Source organism: Dermochelys coriacea, chromosome 13 (assembly GCF_009764565.3).
Source record: "Dermochelys coriacea isolate rDerCor1 chromosome 13, rDerCor1.pri.v4, whole genome shotgun sequence".
NCBI classification, from domain to species: domain Eukaryota; kingdom Metazoa; phylum Chordata; order Testudines; family Dermochelyidae; genus Dermochelys; species Dermochelys coriacea.
In genome coordinates, this window is record NC_050080.1 from 12,809,411 (window position 1) to 12,834,035 (window position 24,625).

General features: G+C 41.8%; 1 long non-coding RNA gene across 2 annotated transcripts; it reads left to right on the forward strand.

The window, feature by feature from the left end:
* The first annotated feature begins 986 nt into the window (after positions 1-986).
* LOC119841909 lies at positions 987-14,383 on the forward strand. 2 transcript variants are annotated; one of them, XR_006275301.1, is made up of 4 exons: positions 987-1,116; positions 8,192-8,381; positions 10,514-11,039; positions 12,875-14,383. It is a non-coding gene; the product is annotated as an uncharacterized LOC119841909 (long non-coding RNA). The 2 variants fall into 2 exon arrangements; XR_005288645.2 differs by lacking the exon at positions 12,875-14,383 and having other exon boundaries at positions 10,514-12,379.
* Positions 14,384-24,625: the final 10,242 nt, after the last annotated feature.

Sequence of the window (24,625 nt, forward strand, 5' to 3'; positions counted from 1 at the left end):
TAGCTGAAGGTGCCATGAGAACATCTGTCCTCACAACGTTTTATCACTTGTCTTCCTGGTTTCAGTCTTGTAATACTATTTCTGCTGTAATTTACAGCATTGTAGCTTCCATTCGCGTTATTGTGATGTTTTGGGCAGTTATTTTAAACTAATGTAATTTTTTAAAAATGGGGGCATGTAAGATAAAGCTTACCTCTCCAAAATCAGGTGCAGAACCATCCCTCAGCTTCTTCCAGCTCTGTCAGCTTCAGAGTCTTTCCCAGCATGGTAGGATGATTCAGGTAGATAATTTTAGTGGTTTGGCCCTCCAGATAGAGGGAAAGTCCTTCCACTTCCAGGGTAAATAAAGTCCAACACAGTAAATCTTTGTCCCTCAACAAAGCACAGCCTTCATCCCTCAGAACTGGGCTCTACTGAGCAACCTCTGCCCGCTACAGGCTAAGCCGTTCAGTAGTAGTTTGTCCCTCAGTGCATGACTCCAGGTTCTTCAGTACAGTCCTCTGTTCAGGGTCCCAACCTTCAGCCCCAGCTGGAAGGGATTTACAACAGTGCTTTGCCCCTCATTCATTAGTGATGATCAGCTCCCTTCCTCCAGGTAGGACAGCTGATGTATAAGGGAGCCCAGGCCCTGGCTCTGGCTCACATACTCTAGCCCCAAGGAGAAAACTGATGAAACAGCCATCTACAGCCACCTCCAGATTTCCATTCCCTCCACTTTTTGCCAGAGCTAATTCCTACATTGCCTTGCCAGCCAGCAGGCATGCATCCCAGGCCTTACATCTGGCCTTCCAAGTTCTCTCTCAGCAGGGAACAACACCAGGCCTAGCCCAGACACCAGCCTCTGTAGAGCTTCCTGTCCTCCCAGGTGGTCTGTCCAGCTCCCTCACAGCAAGAAATCACCAACAATCCTTGCCCAGCCACTGGAAAACCACCATTACTGTTATCTCCTTCTGCTGCTAAGCGTGCCAGGATCTGCCTTTTATCATGTTTACCTTGTCCCAGGAGGCTTTGCTGCTAGCCCTTAGTCATGTGATCTGGAGGGAATGGGAGAAATCAGCACAGGTCTAAGATGGAAATTAAATCTCCTAAAGGTGTAGTTTGCCCTCTGACAGGGTGGTGAGTACTAGTAAGTGCATAGCACTGCAATAATTTATACAATGGTAAAGAAATGCTAGCTGAGATTTGAACTTCAAAAATCACAGGATCATAGGACTGGAAGGGACCTTGCTAGGTCATCCAGTCTAATTCCCTGCACCGAGGTGGGACTAAGTATGATCTAGACAATCCTTGACAGGTGTTTGGCTAACCTCCTTCATTGGTGTTTTTTAAGAACAGATTCCACAATCTCTCTAGGTAATTTGTTCCAGTGCTTAACTACCCTGACAGGAAGTTTTTCCTAATGTCTAACCTAAATCTCCCTTGCTGTAATTTAAGCCAATTCTTATCCTGTTCTCAGTGGTTAAGAGAAGCAATTTATCACCCTCCTCTTTATAGCAACTTTTTACCCACTGGAAGACTGTTATTATGTCTCCCTCAGTATTCTTTTCTTCAGACTAAACAAGCCCATTTTTTTCAATCTTTCCTCATAGGTAATGTTTTCTAGACCTTTAATCATTTTTGTTGCTCTTCTCTGGACTTTCTCCAGTTTGTCCACATCCTTCCTGGAGTGTGGTGCTCAGAAGTGGACACAATATTCCAGTTGAGGCCTAATAAGTACTGAATAGAGTAGAAGAATTATTTCTTGTGTCTTGCTTACAACACTCCTGCTAATGTTTCAGTTCAGGTTTGGATCAGTTCATATTTGGAAAAAGCAATAAAGCTGAGGTCCTGACCAACTCATTAAAGAGGTCACCAGATTTCTGCAAGAATAGGATGCCAGCCCCAGTATTCTGGCTAAATTTCACTTGGGGTAACTAGAGTCTCCCAACTTAAAATTAACTTTGTAGATTTAGTTGGATGTAGTTTCTTTTTTACTCCCTGTCCTACGTTGCTGTGCATTGTTGAATAGTTGGTGCCAGAATTTAAGCATATAGTTGCATGTGTAATTGCACACCTGGTTGTGTATGCTTAATTTGCAACAATTGAGTGAATGGAGATTTCAGCCATTTGCATTCATCTCTGTGGTAATTTTATGTGAGAATTATATGTGGAATTGCACATGCTTTTCAACAGGCACAATTGCATACCTAACCTTCTGAAAATCTGGCCTTTGCTGTCGTTCATCTTCATTGTCAGTGCATTCAGTGATGGTGGCAATAATTCCTCTTTTTATGGTTAGTAATATGTTTGGGATACTTTTTAGTAAAAGACACTAGGTAAATGGGAGTCACTGTTATTCCATGAGAAATGGTTTTTCCTGCCACTAGTAAAGGCAAATCTTACAATCCCTTTGCTGACCTACGACCAGGATTGTTCTTGAGATATTCACCTGCAAAGTTTTCTGATAAGTGCTAAGGTCCCAAACTTGCAAGGAGGGCAGTGGGATTAATCACATGGTTAAACACATGTGTAAGTGTTTGTAGGGTTGGGGCCGCACCTTGGAAAGCTGGAGCTAACACTAGTCACACTGTCCTTTTCTTTTATATTCTCAGAAAATATGATTGTGGGCTGCATTATCTTTCACCCACTTCTATATCAGCCTACTGCATGCTTCCTCATTTTCCTTTAGATCCAGAGCTTGTATGATTAGGGTTACTTTGATGAGGTCTTTGTCATTTTTGCATCTGGATTCCACATTTAGGAGTTCAGTACTTTGAGGTCTAGGGAGATGGAGTGTCAGTTGTATTCTGGTTATGAACTGCTTAACTATTTGTTCACCATGTTTCCCAATGCCTGTCTTATTGTGCACTATGGATTGGCTTACTCCTAGGCACTATGGATTGGCTTACTCCTAGGTGCACTATGGATTGGCTTACTCCTCCTACTCCAGCTTTTCCAGAGCCTGAAGCTACTTTTTATTTTTTAAATTGTAGTTTTGTTAGTATAAAGAGTGAAAATCCCAGATACCCTTTCAGCAGATAATGAATACAATAGAAAGAGTGTTTCCAGTGCTCTTATACAAACTGCTGTTGCACCAAGCAACACCTCACCTGTTCACAAAAGTCTTCTTTAGCATGGTGTTTATGAATCCAATAAGTTAAGCAAGAAGACAAGAAGGAAGACCTGGGTTCTGGTCTTGACTCTTTCATTGATGCACTGTATGGGCAAGACACATTGCCTCCCTGTGCTTCAGTTTCCCCTCTGTAAAATGAAGGTAACAATACTTTCCCATTTCACAAGGACATTGGGAGACTATGCTATTTACTTAATGTTTTAAAGCCCTTTGGGTTTATCTGACGAAAGATGCTATTGTAAGTGCAAAAGTATTAGTACAGTACTGTGTGTAGTAAGTCAGAACATGCAGTTATTGGACACTATTGTGAGTATGAAATTGCTGACAATCAATCATGTAGCACCAAAAAGCACTGTAAGCCATTTAAGAAGGAAAGACTAACACCCAATAAGCCAGGAGCCTGGTGAGAAATAACTACATCCATCTGGTGAGTAATTAGCCAGGAGGCCAAGCGTCAAGTGTCTCTAGGCACTGGTGCTGGAACTAGGAGTGTTGGAGGTGCTGCTGCACCCCCGAGCTTGAACTGGTTTCCATCATATAGTGGGTTTACAGTTTGGTCCAATGGCTCTCAGCACCCCCACTATACAAATTGTTCCAGCGCCCCTGTCTGTAGGTCCTGATTAGTACAGTTCTCACAGTGATAACCTCACTCCCTGGAATATGTCACATAAACAGTGGCATTTGGAAGGAAAAATTCAGACACACTCAAACATTCCAAACCATTTGGCTGCAGTCCAATAATTCCACTGGTCCTCAATAGCCAATGAGGATACTTTCTCTGTTATTTAAATTGTTAAATTGCTTTCTCCAGATATTTGAAATGTGTCACATTCTGTAGCCTGGCAAGCTCAGTCACAAGTGCTTCCCAAATGTAGAGATGGCCATTGGGTCGTCTCATTTTTATTAGTTTTACTGAAAAGGAAGCTGGTACAGTGGTCATGGTCAGTCAACATTTGCCAACAGTTATTAAGCTGAAGTGTCAGAGCCACTGCAATAATTGGTATTCTAAGGATGGGGGAATATATGATATTTTAGAGACTTCTGGGTAAGTAAGCATTAGTGAATGACAGCTTTTTAAATGGTGACAACAATAGACTTGATCTTCATTTACCGTAAGGTCTTTTTATGCTGCCAAAATGGTGTAAAGGGGCCATAGCATAAACGATAATAAGACCCTTTATGCTCATTCAAATTGGTGCAACCCCATAGTATGGAGAATGGCTATGCTGACTGAGTGGGTGACATTTCCTTGTTGAATGTGTCTTTTCCAGGCAATGGTTGTAGGGTTTGTATTCATATCGTGGCATGTATAAATATTAAACAAATATATGGAAATTTCACCTATGCTACCTTTGGGCTTGTAGTGGGGCCAGTCCTTCTTAGTTTAACGACCACATGTACGATGGAATTCTAATGCTGCTTTATGCCTGAGACACAATGAACCAAATTCAGCCCTGAACTAAACAGATGTACAAACAGATGATGTCCAAATCTCACTCCTAACACAAAACACAAATGGATATTGTCCAAACTTCTCCTTTCCTCCCTTTTTCAGGGATTTGCCTTTATTCTTAATTCAAGTAACAAACCTTAAAGCAGGAAACAAACATAAACCTTGGCTTCCAAACTCCATTTGGAGCTGCTTATCCTGAGGTCTTCTCTTCCCGTCTCTTGACTCTCTCTTGCCTCAGAGAGACATTTAGCCTTTTACGTTCTTGAGTGGAGCTCAGGAGACATAGGGAGAGGTACAGCTATTCTGCTGTTATACCAGTTAAAGTTCCTTCAGCCTGTATCAAGATCAGCTTCCACTGAAAATCCTGGGAGTAGCTCTCACTTATGCCATGGTAGAATTTAGCCCACACATTTCTAGGAATATATGTTTTATCTGGAGCTTAGTGAAATGCGGCTTTTTTGCGGAGTGGAATTTGGGGAGCGGCAAATTACAGCTGGCTGACATTTTTTCTTTAAAACATTTGTTTCCATGAAAAATGGTTTTCTGACCATAATGAACTTGTTCAATTTTGTCAACATTTTCTGATTTTTTTAAATGAAAAAAATGGAAATTGAAAATGTCTCAGTAAAAATGTTCAGTTTCTATAAAAATGTATTTTTGTTTTTTCAATGTTTTTAATCAAAAATACTTGTCAAAAATTAAGAATTTCAGGTTTGGGTTTGTTTTTTTTTATCAGAAACAAAAATTTTCAAGAGAAATTTTGGAAAAAATACCCAATTTTTGCTTTTCCAAAATTTCCTGCTGAAATCAAATTTACGTTTTTTCTACCAGCTTGCCATAGAATACGCCATTAAGATCAAATGCCTGCTGCAGGCTTCACCGTTTGATTTGAACATAAGAAAATGATAGCAAAAGTAGTAAGGTGGAGAAGTAGGTTGGGAGCCAGGGCCTGTGGGTACATTAGTAGGAACTATTTTTACACACTTTACCAAAAATGTTACCTCATGTTTGGTTCAATTTGGGGATGGGAGAAAGCTCCAGCTGGGTCTTAAATTGATTTGAATGATTTGGCCTGATTTATCCATTTATAGAAACCATCAGGTGTGTCTAGGGCAAAGAAATTGAAAATGGAGGGTATGTAAGCTGAGAAGCCAGTTATTGCTGTATTGCAGCTTGGACTGTGATTTACTCAAAGTGCCTGAAGCCCTGCACAAGATGTACTGAGTATCCGGAAAATATAAGAACAAGGAGATCTAACAGACTGTTAAATAGGCTCCCAGGGACTAGATGACCTAACAGGACTTTTCCAACTCTCCTTTCTATCGTTCTGTGATACTGATCTGGAATGAACCTACATGATCTGCACAGTTTCCTACTACCCCAGAACGTTACTAAATTCCCATTTTTCCAAAAGTCTTGACAATGCTTTGAAACTTGTCTTGTTTTCTCTAATTCCATCCAGGAAACATTCATATTAGTACCAGCAGATACTGCCCACACACAATCCAAAAAATTAGAGGGTACTGCAAAAATGAGTGTTTCTAGTAGTCAGATTAGCTGCGGATGGAAGTAATTCAAGATGCATTAAAATCTAACAGACTGTGATTGTCCAGGGGCATTATCTTGCAATATAGCACTTCACTTTAGTTCTTCAGAGATATTTCTTGGAATCCTTTCAATCACTCTTCTGTTTAAAATATGTGCCAACTTTCAGACATTTCCATCCCGTGTCAAAAGAGAATGAGCTAAAAGTTCGTCAACAGCCTGTGGCAATGTCTTGATGGAGAAAGCTGAAGTCATTTCTTAAAGCCATTACTTATTAACTATCATTATTGTGTAAATGTTGAGAGAGCGCAAGAGAGCAAAGATCTGCTCTTAATTATTATGAGCCTGGGTTTCTAACTGGCCAACAGTTAAATCTACCAAGTTGCCCCATTCCTTTAAACATACAGAAGCCCGGCTTCCTCCAGTCTTGTCAAAGTTCTAGTAAGTATTACTGTGCCCTCTTAACTCACCACCAGCTTTCCTAGTTAGCTGATCAGTTACATTTGCTATTTAAAAATAAGTTCTTTCTCCCCCTCCTGCAATCTGGTTATAATTACTGGTTACTGCCACCCGCAGACTGATAAACTTATAACAGCTGCACTGCAGGAAATCACCTCCAATTCAACCCTGATGTTGTATGGATGTCTTTAGTTAACGTAAATAGGCTTTTAACATTCATTTTTGTTTTTGTGCAAAACACCTATCATTAATTTTGACTTGAGAGATCAAACAGTTAACAATGTGTTGATCCTCACTTACTTTCAAGTGATGTATTGTATCATTTCTGAGAGTTATGAGGGGTTGATACTTTCTTTTACTAATGCATCAAAGTTGATAAGTGAGCGGGGTAAACCGCGTCCTGGGAAAGGAAGCTATTAACAGCTATACTCTGAAGGTTCTGAGGGCCACATTGCATCATAGCTCTTGGGTTTATTGAACATGAACTTTTTTTTTTACCAAAGGAAATGAGTTTCTATAATCCTCTGCTTTGAGCTACATCCTCAGTGGGGTAATGAAAAATGACCTACGCCATTAGATAGCACACTGCTTTACACAACATCGATCTTCACAAGACTGAATGCAATTTAATTTGTGCTTTTTCTTTTCCTTAATGTTGAACTGCAGGCATCCACAATGAATTTATTTATCACAAATCTACAAGGCACTAGGACACAATGGGCACAGAGGGAGGAAAAGCTCCAGTTTAACTCAGCATAGTAAGAAAGCAATCCCTGAGAAAATGACCAACATTCAAATCAGGGAGAGCAGAACATTTTAATAAGGAAGATCTTGAACTGGTGGTTTCATACATGCATTGCAAGCAAGGCAAATGGGTTCCAGGAACAAGGCATCTGCTTCCTTAAAAACTTTTTTTTGCGGGGGGGACGGACACATTTGCATGCGAGTTGGGCACGTTGAGTGATTTATGGAACCATTAAACATACACTAAATCAATCTCAATCTCTAATAGGGGGGCAAAAAAGCAATGTACTTTAAAAAAGGTCCCCAAGCTAAATTTCTGAACCCAAGGTCTGACATTGCAGGCAAATGCCCTTGGTACTTTGGGGGATGTAATGTGAACTCAGTCAATTTGGATATGATAGTTTTTAACGTTCCATGAATCTAGCAAAATGTGTATCCAATTAACTACCACAAACGGACCTTATTTATAAAATAATACTTATGCGGTCAGGCTGCACTTTTACCCATCATGTCTGCACACAGTTCAGGTTGCAGATTGTGTGTGTGTGTCTGAGATTAAATAAAGACAAACATCAGTTTTACGCTAGCCTGTATTGGCACATTACAGAGGGTTTAGGCGGTAGGATTGTGAAAATTAAATACTTTCTATTTTGCTTGGTGGACCTATCATATTCTGAAACAGGAGCTTGTCCTTTAATTAAGGTTGCTCGCTAAGTGCAGATACAAGTGATTCAAAGTATGCACTGGTAAGTCATAATTTCTTAATGCTGCTTTGGATCTGAAGAACATTGTAAAAATTGTCTGATGTATTTAAAGGGAATATGCATAATTTATACATGGTAAAAACCATCCCGACTGCTTTCTCTTTCTTTTGCTAGTTCATTTTTAAGCCCTGTACTGGGAGGTCCTTCTTGAGTGCAGCCAGAAAGAAGTTTTATGAGCTGCAGGCCTGCATGCTTGATGCCTTGCCTATGCAAACGAGGATGAAATTCACAAGGAAAGAGGCCAACTGCATTTTATTAACAGAGCTATTTTCTTCTTGTCATGATAAGCATTGGAAACTCCATGGTAAGAAAACTGTAAAACTATAGTTTGTTACAGTACATTCTCCCAGCTATGCGTGTGTGACTGACATTGATAACTTCCGTTAACACCAATGGGTAGGTGTGGGGGCAGCCTGAGAGCTGGTGGAGAAATAAGAACATTTCTGCAGAATGTTTTGCAAACTCAAGAGCATTTTCCATCCCACCACATTTGGTAACTGCCTTTTTAATTTTCCAAATATTCTGCAGAATAATTTAAAAAAACCCAAATATTTCAATTTCAAAAATAAAATAAAAATCAGAATCATTGTTCTGATTTCAAAACAAATTTGAAATCTGCCAATTTCATAATTGAAAAAAAATCAATTTTCAAAACAGAAGTGGAAATGCTGCCTCAATCATTTAAAAAATCCTGGCCCCACTGATGTCACCTCTAGTGGCAGTGATGGGAAAGGAAGGAGAGAGGGAAAATAGAATAGATAGGCTAGCTGAAATGAACCAAGGGTCAGATGGCATTAGCCCAGTGAATACCTAACACATGGGAGGAGTTTTGCCTTCATGAATATTCATTAAACCCCCCCAATTGGAGGAGGGGACACCCCAAAGTTCTAAGCCCCCTGACACTTGCAGTAGAATGTCCATATTCAAAGAGACATGGAAAGAAACAGACATTAAATGCAGGAGGAGCGTGTGACTCTTCTCTGGCTTCCTGAGTAAAGCCACTTCCTCACCAAAAGAAAACCATGGGAACACCCTGCAGGAGATCCTTGCACAGAAAATGGCCAATTCACCTCCCATCCAGTCATGTGTGGTAGGTGTTTGGGATGGAGAGGCTTTGTATGGAATAGTGGCAAGTTCATGGGACAGAAAGTTTTGGGACAGAAAGCACAGTTTTGATTCCCTCCAATGCCTGGTTGGGGTCCAAGCAGAGGAACAGGATTTTGGGGACAAGTAAGGGTAAAGGAGAAGGAAGAAGTCTGGGGTTGAATGAATTTGAATTCTGCATTCTCCTTCCCCACTCAGGAAAATGTGGCCTCTGAGGGGCAGGGCTGGAATTCATTATTCAGGGCAGAACATGTAGGAGTGAGTCCTGAAGTCCAGGAGAATGGGAATCCCAAGAGGGGCACAGTGGGGAATGGTGTTCCACTGGGGGACTGGCATGTGTAGAGGGATAAAGGCCAGCCATGAAGGAGCTCTCAGCTACTCCAGTCCCAGCATCTCCTAGCAAGAGGTGCTGTAGGGACTGGTGCAGAAGAGCCAGCCATGGAGGAGCTAGTTGTGCCAGTCTCTCTCAGTAAGGAGGTACTGTAGGGAAAAGTACAGCAGTGTTGGCTCTGATGTGCTTCATTTCCAGCCACGCCCAGTAACAAGTGGTACAAGGACACTCACTACCTGTGGAGGAACTTGTACTTGCTACCGTCCCAGCTTCTTCTAGTAGGAAGCACCGTAAGGGACTATGAATGAATGATTCCTCCATAGGGATGGCTCATTGGGAACACTGTGGCTGAAGAACCTGGAACTGAGTTCCTATGGTTCTTTTATAAAAGTACAATGGCTGTGCAATACCTGTGAGCCGGAGCAGAAACTCCACTTCCCCTCAAGGTAGGATGTGTACTATCAGGCACAAGGACAATGGAAGACAAACTCCCAGTTTGAGAGACTTGGCAGGAACTTAGGGAGGTTGCAGAAAAAGAAGTTTCAGTAGTTAAGGCAAGAGGAGAAAGAGCCTGGAGGAGGATTGGAGCAGGGGTAGACCCAAGGCAGTGAAAGTGGGGACAGTGGATTTGCTAATAAGGAAGATACAGGAGCAGAATTAAGGTTGATGGCAAGGTTATGGGCTGTGGATATAATTGGGAGCTCCAAGCTGGAGCAGAAGGGATGGGTGTAGTTGTGCATCTCCCACTAAATGATGCCCGTGAACAAGCTTAGGGTTCTCACTGGGGAGCAGTGTGTGCTGGAGAAGGAGGAACAGTACTGGGCTCAGAACTGAATTAATACAAAAACTGAATTCTCTCTCACACTGAGAAAAAGGGGTTTTCCTCTCAGGCCAGGTTGTTGTCCCACTGGACAACAGCACATGTATGGCTACATGTGAGGGGTGCAGTTGGCTTTCCTCTATAAAAAAAATCCTCACTGGGTGTCTCTCTCTGGTCTCAGCTCGTCTCCCACCAAATCCAGACTGCCTTTGAGACAGGTGAGAGAGCTGCCTGTACCAACACCAGGGGAAACGCTTCAGAGTGCATCCCAGATATCTGAAGCAATGGGATGAAGAGACAAGGAAGAAGTACCCTCTCCAGTGGCGGCCTGCTTTCCACTCACCTGTTTTCATGGCCCCGCCTCTTATGTAAATGACTCAATGGTGACAGTTTGACCAACAGAATCTAATCAGCATCTGGAGAGAATCACTGTGCTCCCTCATTATCTCCTTAGGATGCTGCTGAGGGACACAGACAGAAACCTCTGCCCTCACATGGCAGGATCCTGTTGAGGGGCACTGCAGCCCAGACCCTGCTGACTGGATCCAGGTGGTGGGACCCACCTATGCAGGACGTGAGGTGGTACCATCAGAAGCTGCATACCATGGTATCCAGGCCCTCTTTCACGTCATGATGTGGAGGATGACGTGCTGCTGCTGATGACTTACAGGATCCACAATGAGTATCTCTGTGGAAAAATACAGCAGGTCAGCAAAGGAGCAAGCCTTCTAGCAGTGGGGCAGGAGGCCAGCCTGGGAGCCTGACGAGAAGTGGGTGAAAGTTTTGGGCTGAAATTTTTGCAAATTTATGTCAAAATGGTTTGTGTCAAACTCTTTGCCCCTCAGAAAAATTCTGAAAAAATCAATGTTTCCATCTTTCAATTTGAAACGCCTACCTGTTCATTGCAATATTTCTTATAATTTTATTTTCAAAAATTTACATTTTTTCCAAAACATTCCTAAACAAAACATTTAGTTTAACCCAAAATGATTTCTTTTTTACTTTTTGATATTCCAAAAATTGCATTTTCAGTCTGACCCAAAATAATTTTTTTTCTGACACTTTGAAATTGCCAACGACCCAAAAAAATCTGTGAGGGGAAGTCTTGCTGTCAATATACTGAAATGGGAATCCTGGCCCTCGGGCAATTGAATGAGTCTCCAACTCTGCTCAGAGCCTGATCTTGCGGCTAAATTCTCACTGATTTCAGGAGTAGGATCTGTGGGCTTGGGCCGATAGAGTCTGAATCCAAGCACAGGGGTAGGATTCTGGACATAATGACACAGGTGTGAAATGTGCTGTGCTCAGTTTTTGGGAACTTGACTCCTGCTTTTTATGGCCCTCTGATGTAGCTGGGAGTGTGAATTCCATTACTACTATCCTGGCCTGTAGATTGCGCTGCACTCAGAGACTTGTTATATAAATCCTATAGCTCGTGCTCTAGTGACAGACCCATTCTCATGCGTCAGCGTCATGCTTGGGTGAAGAGGAAGCTTTGCTGAGACACATGTTGGGGAACAAGTGCTATCAGAGACCATAGCCTGGGCATCCCTCCAGCATGGGCTCTGTGGAGCTCAGAAGGCTGTCTTTATCCAGCCAGAGTTCTGGCAGGAGCACTGTGGAAAAGCCATGTTTTTAGGAAATGTGTTGTGATAAGTGTTCTCCCTGTAATGAAAAGGGCTAGAAAATTTCCCCTGTTAAAATAGAAGCAGAGATTAATAAAGAGTTCCACCGCACACAAGATACATAGAGTATTACTCACTGTGTGTTGGTAGGTGACTCATTGTGCATAGTGGTGGCTGGATCCTTATGTGCTAGAACAGGGCTATTAGTGCACATTGGTGGGTGAGGTCCTTGTTTCCTCTCTAAGGTATGGAGTTCTCAGTCCAAACTCCTTGGAAATTAAAATTGGTTCCTGCACAAACTGAAGTGAATAGCAGAATTTTAATCCAATTTGGTGGGAGCAAGTTGGGACCCTAGGATGTTGCTTTCAGTGCATTAAGTAAGGGGAACATGGAAAGGGGCAGTTATGGGTCTAGGCCTCAACTTCCCTGTAGCACCTCAGCAAAACCCATCCAGCTAGTATGAAAATGGATTTCCCGTGCTACAAAAAGTTTTGAGAATTTTTTTGGGGAAAAAAAAATCTCAAAATGGGAAAATCTCAAATTCAAAATGGTTTGCAAAATGAAATAAAAAAACCATTAATTTGTTTTGAATCAAAATATGTTGTTTTGATTTTGATCATTTTAAAAAAAATTTTTTAATCCAATAAACTTCAAAACCAAAAGTCATTTGAAACAAAACATTGAAACTTGTCATTCGGGAACTGACAAAGTGGGACCTCTGTCCATTTTCCGAACATTTTTTTCCCAATTTCTTTTTCTAAACAAAATTTCATCTAACGCCAGATGGTTTTGTGAAAAAAATGCCAGTGCTATTGAATTGGCGCTTTCCAGCGGCATACTGTTTGGATGCAAATTTCCCAACCAGCTCTACAAAGAAAGTTAGAGCTATGGCTGTTTCTCCTTTGCCCCCACTTCAGACAGAAAATCATGTCCTGAGGACTCCCAGAGGAGGAGAAACAGCAGCTGGAGCAGTGTCTCTTCCATGCCTCCTCAGCCAAAGACGCTGATGAAGTCTGCTGGATGAACTTTGACCCATGCCTCTTGGATCAGCAGGGTTCTGAGTTTTGCCAGGGGAGCTATTTCTCAGTGGATGCCACTGATTCTCACACCTTCACAGCTGCAAGCAAGGGTGGAGCGTGCTACATGTTCCTGGCTAACGTCTTGGTGGGTGAGTCAGTGTGTGGGAAGGAACACTACCATCAGGTAGGCCCCAGAACAGGCTCCTGGCAGGCCACGCTACGACTCGTGCAACAACAGGAAACCCTGTTCACAACCCAAAAGCCATCTGAGCATCTACGTGACCTTCCACAGCTATCAGTGCTATCCATATTTCCTGATCTACTACAGAATGCTCTCAGATCCTATGAGGCTGGATGGCTGATGGCACTGGAGGAGTGGCCATGTCATACATAAGAGGAACCCTGTCCAGTTCTTAGCAGCTTTGCTGATCAGAGGTCCTGCCCCCAGGGAGGGTCTGCTTTCTGTCTTTCCAATCTTCACATCACTGTAAAATACTCCTGACATCCCACGCATATGCACCAAGTGTGTGCGTCCCCTGTTCTGTTGCATGCAAAAACCAGCCCAGCTCATTCTCTGAGAGTCCCATCCTCCACCTTCCTTCATCTCCCTTCTTACTGTTGTTGCTTCCATTGGCATCATGGGTGGATACCTGTAGAATCCCGCAAGAATGGGCCCCCAAACCCAGTTAGATGCTGTTCCCTTAGACAGTTAGAAGGGGGCACTGTTCAGTAAGAAGTGTCATCCATCCCTCTTTCCTAATCTCATAGGTTTTAAGGAACATGGTGAAATTTCCATTTGTGGTCCCAAATACTACTCTTATAAAATATTATTCTTCCCTCCTCATCTCTACATCCTTTCTCACTCTGGATAATATATTTTTATCTATAGGTCTTTGACATGGGATGTTATTAGAGCTCCTGTTTGTTGCATTGATTAGAGTGTCAAATTTTACAGATCCATTTACTGCTGTTCTTTGTTATTACCTCTTTTGCTATGCTTACTTTGGTTCAAATTCATTTGCAATCATTGTTTTTGTTATTCTGATCCTTGCTCATCTGGACAATTTTCTGGCCTTTAATATAATTATGAAATGGGCTGAAAGAATGAGTGTCTTTATTATCAAGGACCAGTTAATTTGCTCCTCCATTAAATCTACTCAAATCCTTGCACACAAATAATTTCCATTAAAAACAACAGCTCACGTGTTCACTAGCCTAGTGCAAGGCTATATTTCCATTCTCCAATCTGTGCTAGCCTCCTGAATCATCTTCCTGTCTAAAACTGACCCCTCACCCCCATCTTGCTTTCCCTTGTCATGCTTCCACTGGAGACCATGCCCAATCCCAGACCTGCATTGCATATGGGCTAATTTACCTCTAATCTCCAAACTGCCCCTGCCGGGCCTATGTCAGAAACCAGCCCTGAGTCCCAACTTCTGCCTCTCCTGCCTCCTCTCTGTCATAACAAACCCTATCATGAGATTTCAGTTCATCAGTGTTCTATGCATGAGGACATCGTACAATTTACCCTTTTAAAAATAAAGGCTCCTTCTCTAACGTTCCCACCTAGGCAGGATTCTCACTTGGGGGATTTGCATTCCCCAGTGTGTGTGAGACAGAACTACACAAACTCTAAGGTTTTTGATCCCTAACGACATTGATGGTAGCTGTCTGGGAAGAAAGACAGGCATTTTGTGCACTTGCTTTATTTCTGTATATTCTAGTAGCCTATAAAACTAACAGGAAAAGTTGAGGAGAAACATAAACACCTTTTGGGTCACAGTAAGGGGAGCTCCTTGGATTTGGCTGTGTCATTTAGGGAGTCCCACTAAGATAGCTCTGTAAAAACAAATACAATATTTACTCTGACCTGAACCTTCATGAAAACTGTCCATAAAAGGCCATTTTGTAGAGGGAAAAAATTGATTTCAGTTGGGAGAGAGAGAGAGACTATTATACCTTCCATGGGCAGAGGAATTAGAAGAGCGTATAAACTCTGAACCTATCCTATTTGGCAGTGGCTAACTGCTATTATGTATATTGAAGCAGATCGTGTAGCTAGCTACCTATGGTTTTTCAAACTGCTGCTTCCTGCAACCCAACAAGCTTCAGAAATGAAAATGGACCTGGCCAACTCTCCTTCAGTGCAGCACTGAACTGAACTGGAACTCTGAGCCATTGGACCTTCTTCCATCCTGATTCTATCCATCATCTCCTAATCTTCTAGTCTAGGATCTAACTCAAATCTCTCTATGGACCTGATTCTGCCACTTTTGCTCGCATTCATTAGCATTTTACTTTAGATGTCATCTCACTGAAATCCGTGGGACTGTCTGTGTAGTAAAGGACTACCCTGTGTAAGGATCGCACATTCTGGCCCTGTATTTCTGTGCAACACCAGAGAATGAAGGGATGCATGTAATGGACTCCTTAGGGTTACATTGTGCAACCCTTTCTCACACTCGGTGGAAATGCTTGTGTGAGATAATGCCCATCAGCCTGAGCGAGGGCTGCATACTTTGCTCCATAGCAAGTCCCCTCAGTTGAACGAGCATTAAAGATAACAGAAGAGGAGATGCTTATTTGAAGACTGTTTTTTGTTAAGGAAGGGCTGAATCTAAAACTCTGGGTTCATTCACCCAAGCTTTGGTGAGATTCTGAATCAGATCTGATCTACTTTTCTTGCTTTAGCTCATCTCTGGTTTGGGTCACTTCCCCGCATTGCTCCAACTCAAAGTAGCCCCGTCTAGAGTATCCAAAATTTGCCATTGACAATCCCATATGTTTTCACTTCAGCATACATTTTTCTTGTTTTCTCTTTTGTAGCTGAAAAATAACACCCTTCCACTCCCCACCAACAAAATAAAAAATCTACCTGGGAGGTAGAATGCTCTTTCTAATTTCATTGACAGTGCTGGTGATATATAGGGTAATTTTATCTTAACAACCTGTAACAAAGGATAAGACAGTAGTTGACTTACATTCCAGACAGTAGGAGATGTTTACTCATTCTCCCAGCAGACTCTCTCATCATTCATCTCGACTTTATTAGGATGCCAGGAAACAGTAAACCTATAATTTAAGAAATGTATCACACAGGGAAGCTTTTTTTGTTTGGTAAATAAAAGGTAGCTGGAGATCTGAGATAAATTCTCTCTCTCTCTCTCTCTCTTTATTTTCCAGATAACTTCTTTTTTCCCCCATCCGTGGTGAATTAAAAACTCCCCAAGGTGTGAAATAACAGGCGGATGCAGATGGACACCTCCACTGAGGCCAGAAGGTGCTCTGCTAATATCTGTATTTGGCTAACCACATTACTCTTTCTTTAGTGTGTTTCAGTTCATACTGATCTGGCACCTGGTTAAACTCGCTGTAAATCCATCACAGTTCATTTCTGGCTACTGTCGTGCTGCTCTGTAGGTTACACTGAACATAACGAGGTGCCATGTCACAAACATGTTTGCTTTCCTTGCCTTGGTAAAAGAGAACGTCCATTGTGACTGCAGAGATCTCTGGTTTTACTCTTTTTAACAATCGCTAATGAAGGACACCTGATCCAGTTTTTTCTCTACCTCTCTTTTTCCCCCTGAGATGAGTGAAGTAAAAAGAAAAAAAAAGTGATTTATCAATATTTTTGTTGGAGGTTTGGTCTAAATACAGGTCTTTGTCCAACCAAAGGCCAAGTTAGGAAACTGGCAGGACCCAGAGTCAAACTTAACCAATATAAAATGGAGCACATTGCAGCCAACCTCATCTTAAAACAGAGCTGCCACTCATTAAAAGTACTGTTCCTAGACTCCAGTACTTCGTCTGGAGCAAAGCAAAGACCACTGGAGCACTGTATGCTGGCAGGGGGTAGTTTGTGTGGGCTGCACCTCCATATTAAAGAGGAGAGTGGCCATGGGCCATGGTTTAAAAATCGACAGGCAGGACTAGACTCAAGTACCCTGCCTCTCATTTAAGGCAAGGGATCAGCCTTTTGTACAGTTTTATTTCTAGTATGGTGCAATTATTTCCATTATTCCTGCAAATCGCTTAGATGTGCCTGTCCTGTCTTTTGATAATTAACCTATCCCCTCTGCACAAGAGATCATTTTGTGGCTGGCCTCATGCAAGGAGGGTAGAAAGCTCCTTGTATTCTTCCAAAACGCTTGAGCACCCAGTCATGAAAATTTCCTAAAGCAGCAATGATATAAAGGCATTTTCCCACATTGTATGAATACTGCCTTCACTTTTTACCTACAACCTAAATAGACACACAGCACTTTTGTTTAGCACACCGCTAAGCAAACTGGTTATGGGCATTGGGCCAAATTGAAAACTGAATTTTGATTTGATCTTGTTCATTTTCTCTGAACATTCCAATGCTTGAGCTTTGCTGCTACAAGTACTGGTGAAAAGTTGAATTTTGATCTTGAATTCTCTAATATTCCCTGGCAGCAAATTTCGAATTGTTCATTTCAGTGTTTCTCAGCCTTGTTAGGTTGGCGATCTCTTATTCAACGTCAAAAATATTCATAAGTCCCTGCCTTACCTTTATGATCAAAGTAAAAAAATATCTCTGATAACAATGATACCCGTACACAATTTGTGTGTGTGTTTCGAGACGTTAACAGAGAATACTCTGGAAGGGTTAGACAGCCTGGGGAGTGAGATTTTCTTCACTTTACCTTATAACATTTTCATTGCCTCGTGAGCCCTCTGGAGGTCACAGCCTGACAGTTGAGAAACACTGGACTATTTGGTTTGTAAAACCAAGAATCATTTGCTGATGAAAATCACGATTCCATTTCAAATAATGGGTATGTCTAAAAATTTCACAATCTGTTTGTGACCATTTCTCCCTCTCCCACTCCATCCCTTGTTCCCAGACACATTTTTCCTTGGTTGGAAATGGTTGATCCTGGAATTGCAGCAAGCTGTACCTCCTTCGGGTGCTGCCTGCCGCAGCCTGTTCACAGAGCAGCATGTCATTTCAAACAGTGTAGCGTTGTCTGATATTGTTTCCTCTCCTACGCCTGAAGCATCTTGATCAACAAGTAGCTCTTTCTTCTGCCCCTCCCACAGGGCAGTATAATTAATAACATGACATTAATCTACAGCAGGATGGAACAGAATTTTGGTGACTGACAGTGGAGAAGGCCCAATATTGTTTCTCTTGTTTACACACAAGCAGAGACATTGGTAACTGGATTTTGAGACATATATATATATAACCTGCAGTTATAGTGATTGCATATGCTAACTATGGAGTTCTGCACACAAGTGTGTCTATTTAGATAATCGCACATGAAATTACTGGATTTGTGCATACAGTTGTATTGCCATTGTTTTTGAGTAGTTTGCATCTAGATTCAACTTCTTATCCGAGTATTGTGTAAATACTTATTAACTAAAGCTCACAACAATCCCAAGAGATAGGTGTTATATTGCACAATTTTACTGATGTGGCTGCTGAGGGACAAGCTGTTAGACTAAGTAGGCCAACACTCCACTGAAGTCAATAGAACTATGGCCACTTACACCAGTGGCCAATTAGATTCAGCGAATGTGAAGATCCTTTTCAAAAGGTTGGCCTCCCTAATTTGCACTCACAAATCTGAATACTTACAATTCCACCTGCCTGAATGTGCGTGCAAATCTGGTGGGCAAAAGGACAAATACTCAGATACATATGCAGATCGTTTATTTATTGTAGATGCAAAAGTGCAGATCCAAATGGTGCCACACTAAAAGGTAGATTACAATGGAGATGTTTAAGTACCTAACATCCACTGAGATTTTATACTATTTTTGTCTTTCAAAATCTCCTTCCCCATTTACAGCACCAACAGTACAAATGCAGTGCCATGTATGAATCCCACCAAATAGGCAATGTTACTATGGTTTAGTTTTTTAACATAATATCTGAATTGTGCAGAAGAAATTGTTATTCAACTTCCTGTCACTATTTTGTCCCTACAAGTTCAACATTTCTGTGAACTTCAGGTATCTTCAGACTAACAACAACATGACCTTTCGGGTTAGTACATGACCACTAATGTAAGCAAAACTGGGTTCCATTCCTGTCTCTGTCACACATTTGTAGTGTGACCTTGGACAATTCAGTTAACTCCTCTGTCCCCAAGTCTGAATGCCTATAAAAAGAGTTTAATAATAAATACCTTCCTTACAGGGATGCTGCGATGCTTTCTTGCAGTTTGAGGTCCTCAGATGAAAAGTAGCTATAAGAAAGAAAAGTAGCACTAATAACTGTCACTGATATAGCACTTGAATCACACCAGAGAGATAAGTATTATTATCCCCATTTTAACAATGGGAGAGCGAGGCACAGAGCAGTGAAGTGATTTGCCCAAGGCTGAGGAAATAGTGAGTGTAAGAATGGGGATTTAAATTCAGTTAAGCCCATGTTCAGACCATCATCTCTTTCTGCAAAATTTCCAGTTTAATTTCACTCTCCTGAATTTCAGAATAATTTGGATAGAAACTTCAGAGATGGATGTGAGCTCCTGGTTGCCTATCTGAATTGAAGCGCCAAACCTGGGGAGGTTGAACCACTCCTAAATTCCCCAATGCCCAAATGGAGTCTAAGAGAAAGAACCTACTTCAATAGACAAAAGGGAATTCTAGGGTTTGTTTATTTGTCCTTCCCCAGGGTTCATATCCTTCTTTCCCTTTGTCTTTAGATGTGTCATGTAGTCCAGAACAACAACGAACTATGCACAACCTAAGTGCAAGGCTTTAAGAGAACAAAAGCAAATTGAAAGTGGCAAGCATATTTAGAGCTTCTGCTTCCCTAGCAAGCTTCACTTAAGCCTTTATACTCCTGTTTACATAGCTCTACATGAATGCCTGGCTTTGATTTGAGGGCAAACTGCTCCATAAACCCACAAATATCTGAATTTAACCTTCACCTTTCCTCTTTAACCTTCACTCCTGCCTTTCCCTTCATGCGTGGTGACATTCTCACAGCCCTATAATAAAATATGTGCTACTGAGAGTGAACTGGAATTTGAATGTGGACCCCAGAGGAGTGATTTGTGATGTTGCCATAACATTGGGTCCTCCTGTATATAATGCATGGGCTAAACAATGCTTTCTGAAATCAGATTCCCCACATCATGTACAACCCCCAGATCTGTGCACACCCAGTTATTGGGTAGCTTTGGATCCAAGCTGAACCTGAGAGTCACAGCTGGGACCAGCTCTGTAATGATCTGAACCACATGCCTAAATTCCAACAACCGAGTTTGGATCCAGAACTGAACTTTCCATCTTGGACTGTTTTATATGACTAAGACTCCCTCATGCTTTCAGTTTCTAACCTCAGGCATCTCCTTCCCTGACAACTATCCCTTGTCCTTTAACATAAACACTGTCCCTAGTATGGTTCTGGCAGGATTTCCCTGACCAACTATGACAAGGATTTCTTTCCTCTAAGAATCATGTAATAAAGTCATGCTATAGACTCTGAGTTTTCTAGAGCCTCGTTTGGCCATCACGGTTCTCAGAAAAAGTCCCATACACAGAACTCTTTTTTGGGGAGGAGGGGAACAGGGAATAATAACTGGACTCCAAGAAACACGCTTTTCAACATTAAGAGCCAGATTCTCAATCCCAGCTCCACCCCTGCCTTGGCTACAATGGAGCTATGTCAATTTATACTAGCCAAGGAAATGGCCCATCAATTCTAACTCTGTGCTATGATTCTACAAGGCCTGAGTCCTATCCAGTCCCTGCCATTCCACGACTGACCTTTTTCTCTAGGAGGGATACAGTCTGTTTGAACTGACCTTCTGCCATAGACTGCCAGTGGGTCAACCAATAAATGACTTCTAGTGCCATCATTGTGGAGATTCCTCTCCGCATCAAACATCCATGTTGTCCCCTCAAGCTAATGTACAGCAGGCACAGCCTGAAAGGAACCAGCCATTGGCTTTGGATCTTCATCAAAGGAACATTTCTGCTTGAAGTTGTGCTTCCATCTCCCCACCCTGCAAATTTCAGCCAGGAGTGTGGCTTTGTCTGGTATGCATCTGACAGCTGCCACGGCAGCTGCCCGGGCTGCCCACGCTTACCATACTCTAACATTTGGCCAAGTGGTTTTGACGCTTCATGCCGTAAGACAGTGCTCCCAAAGAGCGTGGTTTATCATCCTCCAAGCAGTCATTAAAACTAAGGTTAAACTTGAGGTCATATTGAGCCACAAACCTTTGAAGCCCTCCTTTGCATGTTAAAGACAAGCAAATCAAAGGGCCAATGATATGAAATGTGTAGTAGGCCAAATTCATACTTGCTGTAACTCCACCTATTCCAGTGGAGTTAAAGCAGAGATGAATTTGGTCTGCTCTCTGATTATTAAAGATGGGCAAAATCCTCTCACCTAATTTTGGACCTAGCTGAACACAGAAGCTCAAAAATTTGGCTCAAGCTTTGGGGGAAAATGAAGAGAGGAAAAAAAAAATCTAATGACAAACTAGATACAGACCCTGTCACTTGTACTAGCCTACTATGGAGGGACTCTTTGATCGTAGTATTGGCCCTTTGGCTAAAACAACATTTTTTTAAACTGCATCATCCTTAGAAAAAAAGAAGCTTTAAATTACAGGAGAAGAGAGTTGTGAGCTCAGAGTAGTGAGACCTGCAAACCCAGGAGAGATTTCCCAAGGTTCCACAAAGCTTCAAACTTCACAAGGTTTGCCCACCCCCTTCTTATGACAAGCTTCTATTTTCTATGGTACCTTGCAGGATAATTTCATATGGAGTATTTGAGCTGGTTAGTGCTTATGGTAACCACTAATTAGAGATGGGGCAAAACCAGAACTGAGGCCCTCCTACTAGCCCCCAACTTTAGAGATAGTTGCATTGTAATTAAGATGTTAATATTTCTGTCTCAATTACAAATTATTGGTCTTGATAGTGTTTGCTTACATAGTAGAGAAGATAGGTTTCAGAGTAGCAGCCATGTTAGTCTGTATCCGCAAACAGAAAAAGAGTACTTGTGGCACCTTAGAGACTAACAAATTTATTTGAGCATAAGCTTTTTGTGATGCATCCGATGAAGTGAGCTGTAGCTATAGTAGAGTAGAGTAGAGAAGACTAATTCCCTCCAGCGCAGGGTGAAATTCTATGGTATGTGTGATGTGGGTCAGGTTAGATGATCTAGTAGTTCCTCCAAGCCTCCTATGAATCCAAACTCTGTGGCTTAGACCTGCCTCCATAATATGTGCCGGGAATGCTGCATTTTGGGTCCATCTCTAGTCTTTGTGCATTTCAGTGCTGTTAATTATTTTAGATATGGTTAACTCCCTTTACCTTTCTTTTACCAGAGCTAATTTACACACCACTCCTTCTATTGCACGTCCATTACCAATATAATTAATTTAAATGACCACTAACAAGGTGCTGCTCTCAACCATAACCACTAACTCTGCCTGCTCATTTCTGAAGCTTTCCTTCTTTCCATAGGTCTACCTTGTTACTGAGCACACGTTGACATCATACATATCCCTCCTTTCTAGCATCAGCCATACTGCTATAGTCAGTCTCGTCTTCTTTCTACATTCAGCAATCTCTGGCCTCATGATGATAGCTACCCCATTCATTTTTTTTCCCTTTAGACTGAAAAATTTTAAATCCATCTTTCAAGATTTTACTTTTGCCTCCACACCACCTGCAGACATGGCATACAGATTTTCCATTTAGCTATTGCCTCAACCACCTCTCCTGACCTACCTGTAAGTAAACCTACATTCCAGGTTACAATTCCAAGTCTTTACCAATTTGTTGCTGTTGCCCAAAAGGAATGCAGTAGTATGTTCTAAATGGCTCAAGTGCAAAAAATCCACACTACATAAAGAATTTGGGAGCTAAGTAGGGTACTAGAGCTGTCCCACTTTGCTGCCCCTATAGCAGTTTTCATTTTGCTTTTACCCTCTCCTATGCCAGTTTCCATTGAAAGCTTCCACGGTTGATCCACCTGAATTTGAGAGCCATTTCCTGCTCTCAGGAAGCCGCCCTGTTAACCATTGGCACTTTTTGGGGTTAACTGCTCATACTGGCAAACACTCAGCCCCAGATTTGTATTTGCTTCTGTCAGTCAGTGTTACGACCCTCTACCATGTGGGCATTACGGTTGGGATTTTCCCTTTATGGGAGCTGAGGCAATAGTGGCATTATTCAAACTCCTCCAATACTTTTAGGAGCATCATCCTGTTAAGTCAGCCTCTTAAAGTCCTTGAGAAGGTTTTGGAGGCTAGGTTGAGGTGCAAGCTGGAGGAAAATATAGCAGAGGAGCAACATGGCTGTAGAAAGGAAAGGAGTATCATAGGTGCAATACTTGCAATGAGACAAACGTTTTAATGAGGATGATAAATGGAGGGTGTAACTACCATGTAGTATTTACTGATTTTGAGAAAGCAGATGATGTAAGTCTATGGGAGTTTGTGTTTGGTGTATTGAGATGGATGGAAGGGGGACTGTCAGAAATTGAGATGATAAAGGAGCTGTGTTGACAGTCAAGAGCTAAAGTGGCAACAACACATGGAATTTTGAGGTGACCATGAGATTGAGACAATGCGGTGTGCTGAGTCCACTTCTTTTCATCCTAGTTATGGGTTACTTTGTATAAGAACCAAGCCTGTGGAGACACAGAAAAAACTAATGGATGCTGATGGTCTGGCCCTTTTGGCTGAGAGCAAAGAGGAACTGCTGGTATCCAAGTGGGCATCTGTGTCTGAAGATCATGGTTGAAGGTAAACACAAAAAACCCTGAAGTTATGCAAGTAGATCAGGTGAAAGAAGAGCTATCGATTAAAATATCAGGAAAGAAGCTGAATCAGAAGAAATGTGTGTGTATTTGGGAAATATGCCTAGTGCCATCAGAGAGAGATATGGAGAACTAGAAAGAACTACTCAATGTGCATGGGAGGCAGTGAAAAAGGTGACCAGAGTACCATGGGATTGGCAATTAAGTAACATACTGAAAGGAAAAGGTATATTTTGTATGTTTGTCTCTGCCTGCTCTATGGTTTGGAAACAATGGACCACATGGATAGGAAGGAAAAGTAGATACAGGTAAGTAGAAAATAATATACTGAGGAGAATAGCAAGCAAGAGAGGGTAGACAGATTGTGCATGGAAGAAATAACGGGGAAGATGAACTTGGGACTTTCAGTGATAGGCTGGAGAGTACACATTTGAAGTGGGCTGGACCTATGATAAGAATGGGAGAAGGACAAACAGCAAAGAAAGCATGGGAGGAAGAAGACAACAAGAAAGGACATGGAAGACCCAGGATACAAGGGAAAGACTCTGTTAAGAAAAGTCTGAAGAGAAAAGCATTGGAACACCAAGAGCTACAAACCCATGCCATGACCTGGCAGTCATGGCAAAGAATTAGGGGCACCTCCAACTCAACGTAAACAGGAAAAGAAGTTGAGAAGTGAAGTGAACTCCTATGTACACCAGATGAAGCCCATTCCAGTTACCCAAAGTCATTCCCAGTTTATGTCTATTTGGAGGCCAATGTAAAATGAGTTGGTCAATTTCAGTTTGGTTCTCTGCGTCCACATCACAAAAGCTAAACTATAAGTTGTCCCCCTAGTAGGGAATCTCAGCAGACAGGAATTCAGTCTCCGTGGCCTATCT